This window comes from Epargyreus clarus, unplaced genomic scaffold (genome assembly GCF_041222505.1).
Source record: "Epargyreus clarus isolate Ecla_fem2 unplaced genomic scaffold, WU_Ecla_fem_2.2 ptg000004l, whole genome shotgun sequence".
Lineage (NCBI taxonomy): Eukaryota > Metazoa > Arthropoda > Insecta > Lepidoptera > Hesperiidae > Epargyreus > Epargyreus clarus.
In genome coordinates this window covers 6,020,404-6,033,610 of record NW_027332212.1, presented here as the reverse complement: position 1 = coordinate 6,033,610, position 13,207 = coordinate 6,020,404, and the positions used below count along the sequence as shown (strand labels likewise).

At 36.0% G+C, this 13,207-nt stretch overlaps 1 long non-coding RNA gene across 1 annotated transcript in view; it reads right to left on the bottom strand.

Annotated features, from left to right (window-relative positions):
• The window catches only part of LOC140757172 (uncharacterized), a 28,086-nt gene extending 15,162 nt beyond the window's left edge, over positions 1-12,924 (bottom strand). The window contains exon 1 of the long non-coding RNA XR_012103941.1: positions 12,751-12,924. This is a non-coding gene — a long non-coding RNA (uncharacterized LOC140757172). The remainder of the gene's footprint in view (positions 1-12,750) is intronic.
• Between the last annotated feature and the right edge of the window lie 283 nt (positions 12,925-13,207).

The following is a 13,207-nucleotide window of genomic DNA, read 5'->3' as shown; positions in this document are numbered from 1 at the left end:
ATAACACAACAGCCCATTAACCCTGGAATAAAGACAAGCATAATATGAGAATTGCTATTGCACTTAAGTCTTTATAATGTCTATGTTAGTTACAATAAAACTGAAATTGTTATCATTTCATAATGAAATTTAATAATGTCCACCATGGTAATATGTGACACATTAATGATATAAAAATAATAACAATATTATTATATCATGCGAATGGCCAGCCATTAATATGATATCTTCTTTGGGTCTTTTATGCCTAGTGTGTATACTTAGATGCTCTTATAAAACATAAAACAAAGAAAGTAAGCTGCATGTCCAATCAATTCTCAAATGTAAATCTAGCATCCCTAGAATTAATAGGAATTCCTTAGGGGTATGTGTGATGAACGTTACTATATAGGACTCTAACATTACTATATAGGACACACATGGCAGACATCTTACCTGGAACAAAGAAAACTATATTATATATATAAATAATTATTATATATAGAAGATTTCTCTAATTTCCTTCTCTTAAAGAATTAAGATGGAGAAAAATGTGGGTAATAACTTTATAATTTATCACTGGCAGAGCTGTAACTAGAACCTGCTGTGTTAGTAATCATTACAGGCTAAGTAAGCCAGAACCCCATGGAAATTATAAAATATTTGACTTATTAAAACTGAATTAATCCTGGAAATGCTCAGCACAAATACTTTTGAGTAAAGATAAGCTTTTCTGGTCTAGTCATGAATGGGGTTTGAAATAATCATATACATAAATACTGCTATGAAAACTGATATCAACTTATACATACACATAACTGATAGTTACACACATTTTTAGGAAAAGATGTTAGATCGAAAGTCAGATTGGATTTCAAAAGGAAACACATCATAAGCTTTCCAACCAACCATATAGATATGTAACTTTACAGAGGGCATGCATAAGCATGGTACAGCAAAAAGTATAAGTAACTTTTGCAAATCCGATACACACCTACAAAAACAGGAAGTCATATAAAACTAAAATGTTTCATTGATCTAAGAATGATCATGTCCCTCTTGAACATGCACACTAATATAATGAAACAATGTAGGTATAACACCCAATATTATACCGGGTATACCTACAACATAAAATATAAATTTATCTCACATGGGGCATATATCCTCCCAAGATCAAATCAAATACCCAATCATAATTTGTCAATAAATAATGGTATTAATTCCTAAATATTCAACATGGGATGGCTTCCTATTTTAATAATATTGGAATGCATACAATGTACCTACTGGTACATATAAGTATAGTATTATATAAAAGTACATTATTATATAATGCACATCACATATGAAACATATTTATACATATATTGCTACATAGCAAAGGAAATAGTATTATTTGTGTCAATAAAATTGACCAAGTAATTAATTCTACACATAATTATGACATACTATGGAGGGTAGAAAACATATTTTCGACCTTGTATGTATTTATTTTTTGCAAGGTGCAAAAGCTTGAATTGAATAATCATTAATACTGACTAAATTGCAATATTACTATTATTATTATTGTTGGCCAATTTTAGTAATAATATATTTAGAGAAAAATATTGCATTATTATTGCACTGAATATTATTTCATCTAATTCAGAGGGAATCTCACTTAGTACTATGTGTTTCAGAACATTTCATCCATATTATACAGTAAGAGTAAATATTCAGTTAGCAATCCTAATAATTATGTATATTTTATAATTATACCTAATTAAGACAAAAATTTCTTATTAATATGATATTTTCATGTTGTATTTTTATATATATTTTATTATTGAGAATAAATCTCACTAAGCACTATGGATTTCACAACATCTCATCCATATGATGCAGAACGAATAAATATTCAGCAATGTAATTAAATCCATATAATAATATATATGTATGGTAATAAATCTTTAATTTAATTACATGTTCCATTGTTGCAGTTGTCTCTAAACATCTACATTGTAATTCTCAATTATATTTCAGATCACCATGAAATAAAATTGAAAATTAGACGAGCTTACCTGTAAGCGAAGTCTGATTATAATTTTATGAATGGTGATCTGAAATATAATTACCCACCCTCCCAAAATCAAAACCCATACTGCAACAATAAGAACAAAAGAGTCTCCTAGATATAGACAGCATGCATATTATCAAGGAGACTAAGTTGGAAATGATACTCTAAATTAAGTGAGGTAGCTGTCAATACAGTGTCACTGTCATACGCAGTGTCAGAGGTCTTAAAACTTTTTTGTTTTTAAAAGGCTAAACAATCGCGATGCCGACGAGTGGGAAGAAGGATACTACATTGTAATTCTCAATTATATTTCAGATCACCATTCATAAAATTATAATCAGACTTCGCTTACAGGTAAGCTCGTCTAATTTTCAAGTAAACCTACCTATACACATAATCAAATTTACAATTAAAGATAATGAATTAATAAATTTTATGTGCTGTACATCAGTTGTGATTTGAAGACCTCTCAGTCGAAGACGCCGAAGTTCGAATCCCAAATATGTGTAGGAAAACATCATGAGGACATGCATATTTAAAAAAAAAAAAAAAGTTCTCAAACACTATATGAAGTCTATCAATTTGTCAGCGCGGTCTCTAACAGTAGACCCGTACCCAGCAGTGGGACAGTAATGGGCTTACAACGATATATGTATTGAAAGGATTAATACTATAACTGCAGTAGATGAAAATGATATAGGGAGTCAAGTATCGAGGATTTAATACAAATTGATTAGCTCATTTTGTTATTAAGTTGATTGTCATTAGCACGGCTTTTCCCGAATGGAAAGTTCCCAATTACTTTAATTGTTACCCCATCTTATTTATATCTATTATGTAATTGGTAAAACCCCTTGTGGTTTAACTCCGACGGCACTACCGTCACAGCTATTTCTGCCTAATAATAGCAGTGCAGCCATGAGAACATGAGAAGTAACTAACTTAAACTGCATGCCTCGGAAAAGTATGTCTCCCGTACCCTTCAAACTTCTCAAACACAGGTAGGAATATAATCTTATCTGAGGTTCATAACATATGTCCGGATACAAAGCAGCAGTAGCCACATACCAGAAGAGAGTCGCCACATACAAAAGGAGGTTTTATTATGAAATAATTAATTAAATTCGGATATCATAACACTATTCATTAACAATTTAGAAGGTGGTAGAACCCCTTGTGGTTCGACTCCGGCGGCACCACCGTGACACCTATTTCTACCTAATAACAGCAGTGTTAGGCGCTGCTGTGTTCCGGTTTGAAGGGTGTGGTAAGGGAGACATACTTTTCCGAGGCGTTCCAGCTTAGTCCTCAGGGGTAGCGGCGCATCTGTGGCCGACCCCAGGTAGGAATATCTAATCCTTTCTGGGGTTGATTACAGATGTCAATGGGCGGCAGTAACCACTTACCATCAGGTGGACTGCATGCTCGTCTGCTACTCCTATATTATAAAAAAAAGAAAAAAATTGCGGTCGCAGTTATCAGTTGAAAAAAGTAAAAAACACAGCCTAATACAGAACCTCCTCCTTTTCGCGGTTGGTTAACAAGACGCTAAACTGGATAAAAGACACTATCCAATGTAGTTCGCATACGATGTCTGACAGGTGCACTCGTTTGTAACATGTGTTAATGTGTGGTGAAGTCTTACAAATATTAGCATAATGTATTATGTCTAGCGCCGGCAAGATTACCACATTACCTCACCCTCTACCTACATCGTAATTGTAAATTAACATTGCATAAATTGTAATTTGTTAACTTATATAATACTAGCTGACCCGGCAAGCTTTGTACCGCTTTAAAATCTATTTATCAAATATATTTCATATAAAATAGAGCCTATGTTACTCGTGGATAATGTAGCTTTCGAATGGTGAAAGAATTTTTAAAATCGGTCCAGTAGTTTTTGAGCCTATTCATTACAATCAAACAAACAAACGAAGTTTTCCTCTTTATAATATTAGTATAGATATTTTTTGATTATTAAACATAGGAAACTGTTATTGTTTTATAAGTAGTTACGATAAGTGGCTACTGCCGCCCATGGAAATCTGTAATAAGCCCCAGATAGGATTAGATATTCCTACCTGAGGTTGGCCACAGATGCGCCGCTACCCCGATGGACTAAGCTGGAACGCCTCGGAAAAGTATGTCTCTCTTACCACACCCGTCCGACCAGAACGCAGCAGCGCTTAACACTGCTTTTATGAGGCAGAAATAGGTGTGACGGTGGTGCCGTCGGAGTCGAACCACAAAGGATTCCACCACCTTCAAATCCCTGGCAGAATAAAATCCAATTAGTACAATTCTAACATATTACGTTTCAAGAAGAAAACCTCACCAATGCTGAAATCGCTTAAAAAGGAGCTTATCAATAATTTACGATTTCCTTAAGATCTGAGGGGAAAATTTTATTATGAATAATACTCCCTCGTTTTCACCCAGTGACACGTGTAAACATCTCAAAGGTTCGCATTATTTATTTTCCATTTATATTGGTATTATATAATACTACCTTCCTACCTACTACCTTCTAAATTGGTATAAACGGGTGGGCGAAGTGTTTGTTATCCGACGATGGCTACAAACAACCCACCACTTGCTTATTTAACCGAATGCGGAGGGTAATGTTCCTTAAAACCATGTTTTATTCTTTGGCATGCTTTAAAGCTTAAACGGCTTGACGGATTTAAACATATGAGGTGTCGTTGAATTCGCCTAAATTGCGGTAACAGGCTTCATATTTAAGCAGTCGGATTTTTGTTTTCCTAATAATTCTCTAGTTTATACTAGAGAAGTAGCAAACCAGCATGCAGACAGGTGGTAAGTAGCTACTGCGATCCATGTAGATCTATAATCCCAATTAAGATGAGAGTTCTAACTCGGCCACAGATGCGTTGAACCCCTGACGAGTCAATTGGAACACCTCAAATCAGTTTGTCTCCCTTACCGCACCCTACAATCCAGAACACAGCAGCGCTTAACACTTTATTGCTGGTAATACTAAGTAGGAATGACCTGTTGTGATTCAACTGGAAGCGTATTATTTACCAATAATGTACCAATTACTTATTTATACAAAGTAATCTGAAACTTAATTGCTCAGAACGACACAACTGTGAATCATCTTCAGCTGGTACCCTGTTGTATTTAACTGCCGTGACAATGACAAGTTACGTCAGAAGGACTGCCTGTCTGTCTTCACATAAGAATCTGTAAATCGCCTGGAAACCTGCGGAGCTCCAGCAAAAACCATGGAATCCACGGCCGTAAAGCGATACTAATTGGGATCCGAAATTTGAAGAATCTTTAATGTTTATTTATCATTCCTTACGTCAATCATGCACTGCGCAATGCGCACTAAGTGTCTATTCACAAGTACCACAACTAAACCACACTGTATGAGCGCGTGCTTTGTTTTAAAATGCATCGTTTGTTCAAAACACCACATTTTGCCCAGATCAACAATGTTGACGCATTTTCCCACATCGTAGCCACAAAGTAAATACAATCGACACTACGCATAAGATCGGACAGTCTAACATAATAATGCGTTTTTAGTTACCACAAGGCAACTACGACGCAACCACAACGCAACCAAAACGTAACCACTGCTTGCCGATTTCATAGCTATAGTATGATGTGGTACATATGAACAGGCACTAAGTCAAAATCTATGGAACTATCGAGTTCAACTTACGACTTTCTAGATCTTACAATCCTGAATTACATACATAGACATTTGAGGCCACTGTAGGGTGGGTTGAACTTATAAACCAGTTACAGGACCTCGTTTTGTAAACAATGTAGTCAGCTTGCTATTTCCAATTTCCACTTATATCTGAATGCAAATGTGTTCCCGGGGGCCGGCGACGCCATGCCAGTATGCATTATACATTCTGTTGCAAGCCACACTCATCTGTATACAGAAACGGATCCGTTCCCTGCTTTCAATGCACAAAATGAAATCTCAAAGCTTCTATTTATTGATATAAACTTAATATTTTTATCTGACAACGATATTACATATAAAGGTTTAAAGATTAGGTGTTAAGACATTTTTTCACTTTCATGAGACAATACTTAGAAGGTGAAAAATAAATGTTCACCAATTCATACATCTTTTATCGTACTCATAGCATTTGTTTATACATATAAAGAGATAGATCGGTCTTTGTCAAGATTTTTATGTAAAAGCTTTCATCCTTTACACTGACACAATTTGGGATTGACTTTTAAGATATATTTTGAAACAACTTGTAACGAATTGCTAATAAGTCGTGGATGGCACTTTTCCTCCTCATTTCCGGTATAATCTACTAATTTTAATTATCTTGTGTTTGACACTATGTTTGCACCCCACATCAGTATTTATAGGTAAATAACGAGAGGTATATAATATAGGTATAGAACGAGTATACTTGTCATACTTACATTTTTATTCCATTTTCGATATTTCTATAATCTAAAGTGATATTTTTCAAAATATTACTCATTCACCTTATTCTGAAATCCGAATAAATTCCTCCGTATATAACATTGTATTAACACGTCATTTGTATTAAAATAACTTGTTTGGTGTTCGTACATAGTAAATAAAACACATATAAACTAGTATAATGATCTCTTTATACCATCTCAGACAAATAACACAAAACACAACTATCGTATATAAATCAAAATGTGGTAGAGTGAATATGGTTCAACAGGAGAGATATCTTTTCTTTTTTTGTTCGCGAGGGGAAGAGCTTCCAAAGGTACCTGACGCCGTAGAAAGCGACACCGGGCTATGTGGGATTTAACCCCCAGGTGGCCGTCCTCAGCGCTTGTTGGTGAGCTCCGGGATCTTCCGACGGAAGGTTGTGGACGCCGGCTGACTTTCTTAAGAAGTTCGGCTTCAAGAAAAACCGCAATTCTATAGGCTCTTTATAGCATTGGTTTCAGATGTGCTTGGAGTTGCCGCGTCCAAGCAAACGTAGTGTCGGACGCCCTCCTGGAAAGTGGCTCGACGATCTGCGCCGGGCGGCGGAACTAGTTGGATGAGGAGAGCCGAACTCAGTGGCGGACTCAGTGGCGGACCTTGGGAGAGGCTTGTGTCCAGCAGTGGACAACGTGGGCTGAAGATGATGACAGATGTACATTGGTGGCAGTAGCAAATGAGCATGCAGTGCACCTGAAAGTGAGTTGCCACTGCCATAGATATCTATAGATAAAGAACGCTTACATTGGTTTCTTACCTGAAATCGGCAACAGATACGATGCCCCCCGTGAGGACTAAGTTGGACGCCCTACCTTCTAACTAACCAAAACCCCACACAGCACTTGGTTGTAATTGATAATGTCGTTATTTTTTTATATATGAGTTATATCTACATTCTTATTAACTACTTACTTAATCAATCTTTATTTTTTCTTTTTTATAATAAAGGAATAGCAGACGAGCATGCAGTCCACCTGATGGTGAGTGGCTACTGCCACCCATGAACATCTGTAATCAGCACCAGATAGGATTAGATATACCTACCTAAGGTTGGCCACAGATACGCTAGCGGCGTATCTGTGGCTCCTGAGGACTAAGCTGGAACGCCTCGGAAAAGTTTGTCTCCCTTACTACACCCTTCAAACCAGAACACAGCAGCGTTTAACACAGCCGTTATGAGGCAGAAATAGGTGTGGCGGTGGTGCCGCCGGAGTCGAACCACAAAATGTTCTAGCACCTTTAAGTTTCTATTTTCTTCTCGTTCTCCACTGATCTATTGTTGTTTAACCGTATTTATTTATATGTACATACATTGACATGAAATAGAGGTATTTGTTAATTATTTGAATATTGGTATAATTCTCTCATTATTGAGATATTATACAATTATTCATTTATTTAAAGTTACTTAAAGGGGTCATACACGATTTGTTTGTAAGGTAGGACATATAGACGAAACATTTCTGAAAACTCAATTGTACAGAATAGCGAACAGATAATAAAATATAATAGTGCTGACGTCGTATTCACAGAATGGAATCTGCCATATGTTTGGCAAACAGTCTTGTGTACATTCAAACATATTTGATCCAATGTTCCCCATTTGGTCCAATACGCCAACCCAAATTTCAAACAACAAAATGTCACAAATTTGTTCCGATAGAATTACGCAACATTTCAATCAAGGTCTATGAAACTTTTGGATGGTCACGTAGGTAAAATTAACAAATCGATTACAGTATTTACAGCCTAATGTACATACGGTCGTCTTATTTGTTAATCAACTTCAAACCATCAAAAATATGTACTTGGAACTAAGCCCGATAATTACCTATACATAATAGATTTATGCAATGTTTGCGCTGCTACAATGCCATCCACGGTGCGTGAATTGCAACGTGACTGTATAATCAACTTGATAAATATTTATGTCCTATTGACATTTCATAAGTTTAGTAATGTACGACACTTTGAACGACTCGGCGCGATCAGATTATACATAATATCAGGGGAATGGACGTTTATTAACATAGCAGTAATAGGAACAAGTAGTGATAGTCTGGTGGTTGAAACGCGGCCTCTCAATCGAGGTCCGAGGATTAAATCCCAGTCACATATCTCAGATTTTTCAAAGTTATGAGCGTATTACAAATAATTATAACTTATTTTAACAATGAGGGAAACCATCGTGACGAAATCTGCGCATGCGTTGCATGTGACACGCAACACAAGCATGTGTTCTTCATTATTTACAAAGATTGGGAAGGATTTACAGAATTTTGCTTATATTTACTGTAATATGCAAGGTTAGAATCGAAGCATAGACTACTTTTTTTTTTTGACGAGGGGGAAACCTTCAATAGGTACCCTATACCGTGGGAGCGACGTAGGGTTATGTGGGATTCTTACCGCACTAATCAATTTTAATATTTAGGTTGGCAAAGTCCAAGCCAGAATATGATTAATTAAAAGTTCAAAATAGGTTAATATGAGAATGTAATTCAAAATATTTTTCATTAAAAAAAATATTTACTTTATAGAGTTTGAGCCTTTTATGTGATACTGTCAGGTAGCGTAACAATGCAAGGTGTATTTTTTGTTGTCATTTGTGTGTGTCATTTTGTACTGTTACCGGTATAACAAAAAATACTAAAAATAAAAAAATGAATAAATTGAGGTCAATGTATGGATAGTAAACTCGTATCAAAAATAAAAATAAATGAAAATTCGGTGGAAACCCTCCGGGATCCACTCCGGGTGCGAGTTCGACTCGTACTTGTAAAAATTTATTGAAAATATTGAAATAGCAAACAGGCAAGCAGTCCACCTGCACCCTTACCATGAGTTTTCAAAACATCCCTCAATTTTACGTTACGTTTACTCAATCCATTATTCTGTTCCGTTTGCTTCAGTAGACTGAGTAAACGTAACAATAAGTAGGTAACTGCTCAAGTCGTTTTGTCTGCCTCACATGTTCGCAAAAAAGAGAGACAAAACCGAAAAGCGCCATTTTTACAATTTAGACATTTAATGTTACGTTGCTGACACTATAGTTCTGATACAATTAGCTTGGGGCGCTGATTGGAATGTGCATGGGCAAATACGTAAACAAATACCAAAACAGTCATATTTGTAAAACATAAAACCTCATGGTAAGGGTACTGATGGTAAGAGACAGTCTCTTACAGTCTTAACCAACTCAATATAAAACATATTTACTTAAGCCCATCACAGATGCGATGATGATGTAGACCAAGCACAAGCACAGTCACCTTAAGAGTACTATCTAATCTCTTGAATTACTTTAACAACGTGAAGTGGGTGTTTGAAGTGTTTGCCATCAAGTACCTACTATGTAGTATGTACTACGCTACTGGTAATAGATACAATAAAACTAACTGTTTATTGACCTACAACAATCGTTAAAGTATTTACAAACTTAGTATGTAATCAAATAGTAGGACAAATTGTATTTAAAGGTATAATTCTCTGTATTTTCATAGAATAGGTCTGTAGTACCGGGACCAGAATAGGGCTAAGGTATCCCTTGCCTGTCGTAAGAGGCGACTAAAAGGGGCTTCCGGGGTTGCGGGCGGCAAGAGTGGGAGCTCAAACCGTCCAGCAAGCGACCCCGGGAAGGACAGCGGTTTGTGTGGTCGCATATCGCTGTAATCACCAGGGGATGTGAGAGGAGCGTAAATTGCTCCCCCCAGGGCAGAGCCCGATAAAAGGGCATCGCGTTAGGGGGACTCCGGTTGTGTTCCGTTGGAGATCCCGGAGTTCTCCACCAAACGCTGAGGACGGCCACCGGGGGGGGTTTTAGTGCGGTAAAAATCCCACATAACCCGGCGTCACTCCCATGGCGTCGGGTACCTTTTGGAGGATTCCCCATCGTTAACAAAAAAAAAGGTAAGAAAGTATACTTTTCTAAGGTTAATCTATTAAAAAATCATGCAGCTATAATAATAGACCCATAAAAGTGGTTACTGCCGCCCATGGACCATTTGAAACCAACTCCATATAGGATAGGGGTTTTCTCCATAATTCGCTTCTTTGCAAGAATAATGGCACAAGTAAAAAAGGTAATTTGCCAGGAGCGCCAGTTTAAAATTAAACTATGTTTTTGTTTCTAAATCTTTTATTTAAATGAGAATTAAAATAATGATGAATACAATAAGTAGTTATTTATATAACCACAGTACTGTTAGGACACATTAAAATAGGAAATATTTGGGATTCAATTATATTTTTAACAGAAAAATGAATTTTGAGTTGTGCCATTATTCTTGCAAAGCACCGAATATTATATGATGCGGTGACTGTCTTCCATGGCCGCCTCATGACATCCAGATTCGCTGACGTTAGCTGACATCCAGATTCGACACCCTTCCACCGAAACGCAAGAACTTCTTCACGTTAGAAATAAGTGTGGCGTTGGTAACCTTCCTACTATACTATATCTTAAAAAACATTTATCTCTAGCATACTTACCCGCTATTATTACGCCGATGGTTTTGAAAGAAAGAAAGAAAATACTGTATTCAGGAAAATGCAACACACAGTATAATTGTAAATAGACAAAAAAATAAACAAACTGCACGTTTACAAAACTAATTAATAATAAATAAGACAATCAATTTAGAAAATAATCGTTAAAAAATTTCAAGAGTAAAAAAACGATACATAACTAAACTTCTTCTTTGTTTTCGTAAACTAATTTTATTAGAGCCGAGTAATATCGATAATGAGGTTCCTAATACCCAGTCGTTACATCCTACGACCAACTCAAAATACTGAAAACAAAATTTATAAATAGCATAATTATCCACCATAAAATAATTATCAATTTGTAAACATAAAAATGTTTTGTATACCTTTCAGAATGGATTATAAATATAAATAGTAAATAGTATTAAATAAGAATATTTTACGCTGCTTAGTAAGTTAGTTGACTGCTTCCATAAATTATCATAGTTATTTTATGACAATAACAATACGAAAAACAATAAAAACTTTTTACATACGAGATTAGTAGAACATTTCGAGTTTTTTTTTTATATAAGGAGTAGCAGACGAGCATGCAGTTCACCTGATGGTAAGTGGGTACTGCCGCCCATGGATATCTGTAATCAACCCCAGATGGGATTAGATATTCCTACCTGAGGTCGGCCACAGATACGCCGCTACCCCTGAGGACTAAGCTGGAACGCCTCGGAAAAGTATGTCTCCCTTACCACACCCTTCAAACCGGAACACAGCAGCGCTTAACACTGCTGTTATTAGGCAGAAATAGGTGTGGCGGTGGTCCCGCCGGAGTCGAACCACAAAGGGTTCTACCACATACAAACCTGTGTTTTGATTAGAGGAACACCGCACCACCTATTTCTATACCTATTTCCGACTGGGTGTATTTTAAGGGAGTTTCAGTGGGTCTGAGGGTCACTTACCATCAAGTGGAACGAGGATACCTTCGTTATCTACTTCATAATGTAAAAAATGTTGTTTTTAATATAATAGAATTATTTTTTAATCTGTTTGCATAGAACATGCACATTTTCTTTTCGAAAAATTTAATTCTATTACCTATTTTAACAATAACGAGTTATAAACACTACAGTACCTACTTAAATCAATTATTTAAATTAATTATTGTGCTATAAAGAATCGGAATATTTTAATCTTTCAATATAATCCAATTTAATCCCTTCAAATCTCATCTAATCCAATAATAGACGGCGTGTTATTAGATGTTTCTCGATCTTCGAGTAAATAGGTTCTTATTAAAAAATATTAGAAGCATTATTTATAATTATCCTTATCCTTAAAAAATACATTAACTGTTGTGGGCTTACTTTGCTCTTAGAACCAAAACAAAAAAGATAGGTACTGAAAAGTGGTCTTAGCCGATTTATTTATAGATAAATAGGCACATCCAGTACTATTTTTAAACGGCTTTCCCGAGGGAAAGAGGTTATCTATTTTGTTAGTTAGTTATATCTACATTCTTCCTCTATTTATTTTCAAATTGGATTTCCAGCGAACTCTACTGGATGTATTTGTCTTCCGAAAGGTTGTCTAAAGGTATTTCTATATGTCAATAAAACCGCCATTTGTAATTGCGGCAACTAAATAAAAACGAAGAAACAAGTTAAGGATATAATTACATGACCAATGAAATAGGTCTTTAATGAAGATAATGATCTCAATAACAGTAAATTATCTTATACGTACATACCAACTGATAAATCTGCTTTCATTTTTATCCACAGTAATTGAATAAGAGTTCCTGCAGCGAGTAAACAACATCGCTAGATCGCCTTTCGACCTCACAACCCTTCACCTCTACAATGCTGTACATCATACTGTGCATACATAGTTGTAAAGTTTGCATGTAAAGGTGCGCTCTCCCAACGATATCGACTCACTCACACGTCTAAAATGCACACAGATGCATAGCCACCCCCTCCCCGTGCCCCTGTAAACTGGCATGGCAGCCGGGCAGCCGCGTTACATCGCCTGTAAGGCACAACGTCGTAAGTGGACAAACTTCAAACCTAAATGAACTCTAAGATAAACGTCAAATATATATTTTTGCTGAATTGAATACCGAGAATTAGGCTCATTCGCACTTGAGGAAAGATATTAAACGCAACATACGTAAATCGAATATAATAATAACGCTCAAACCATAC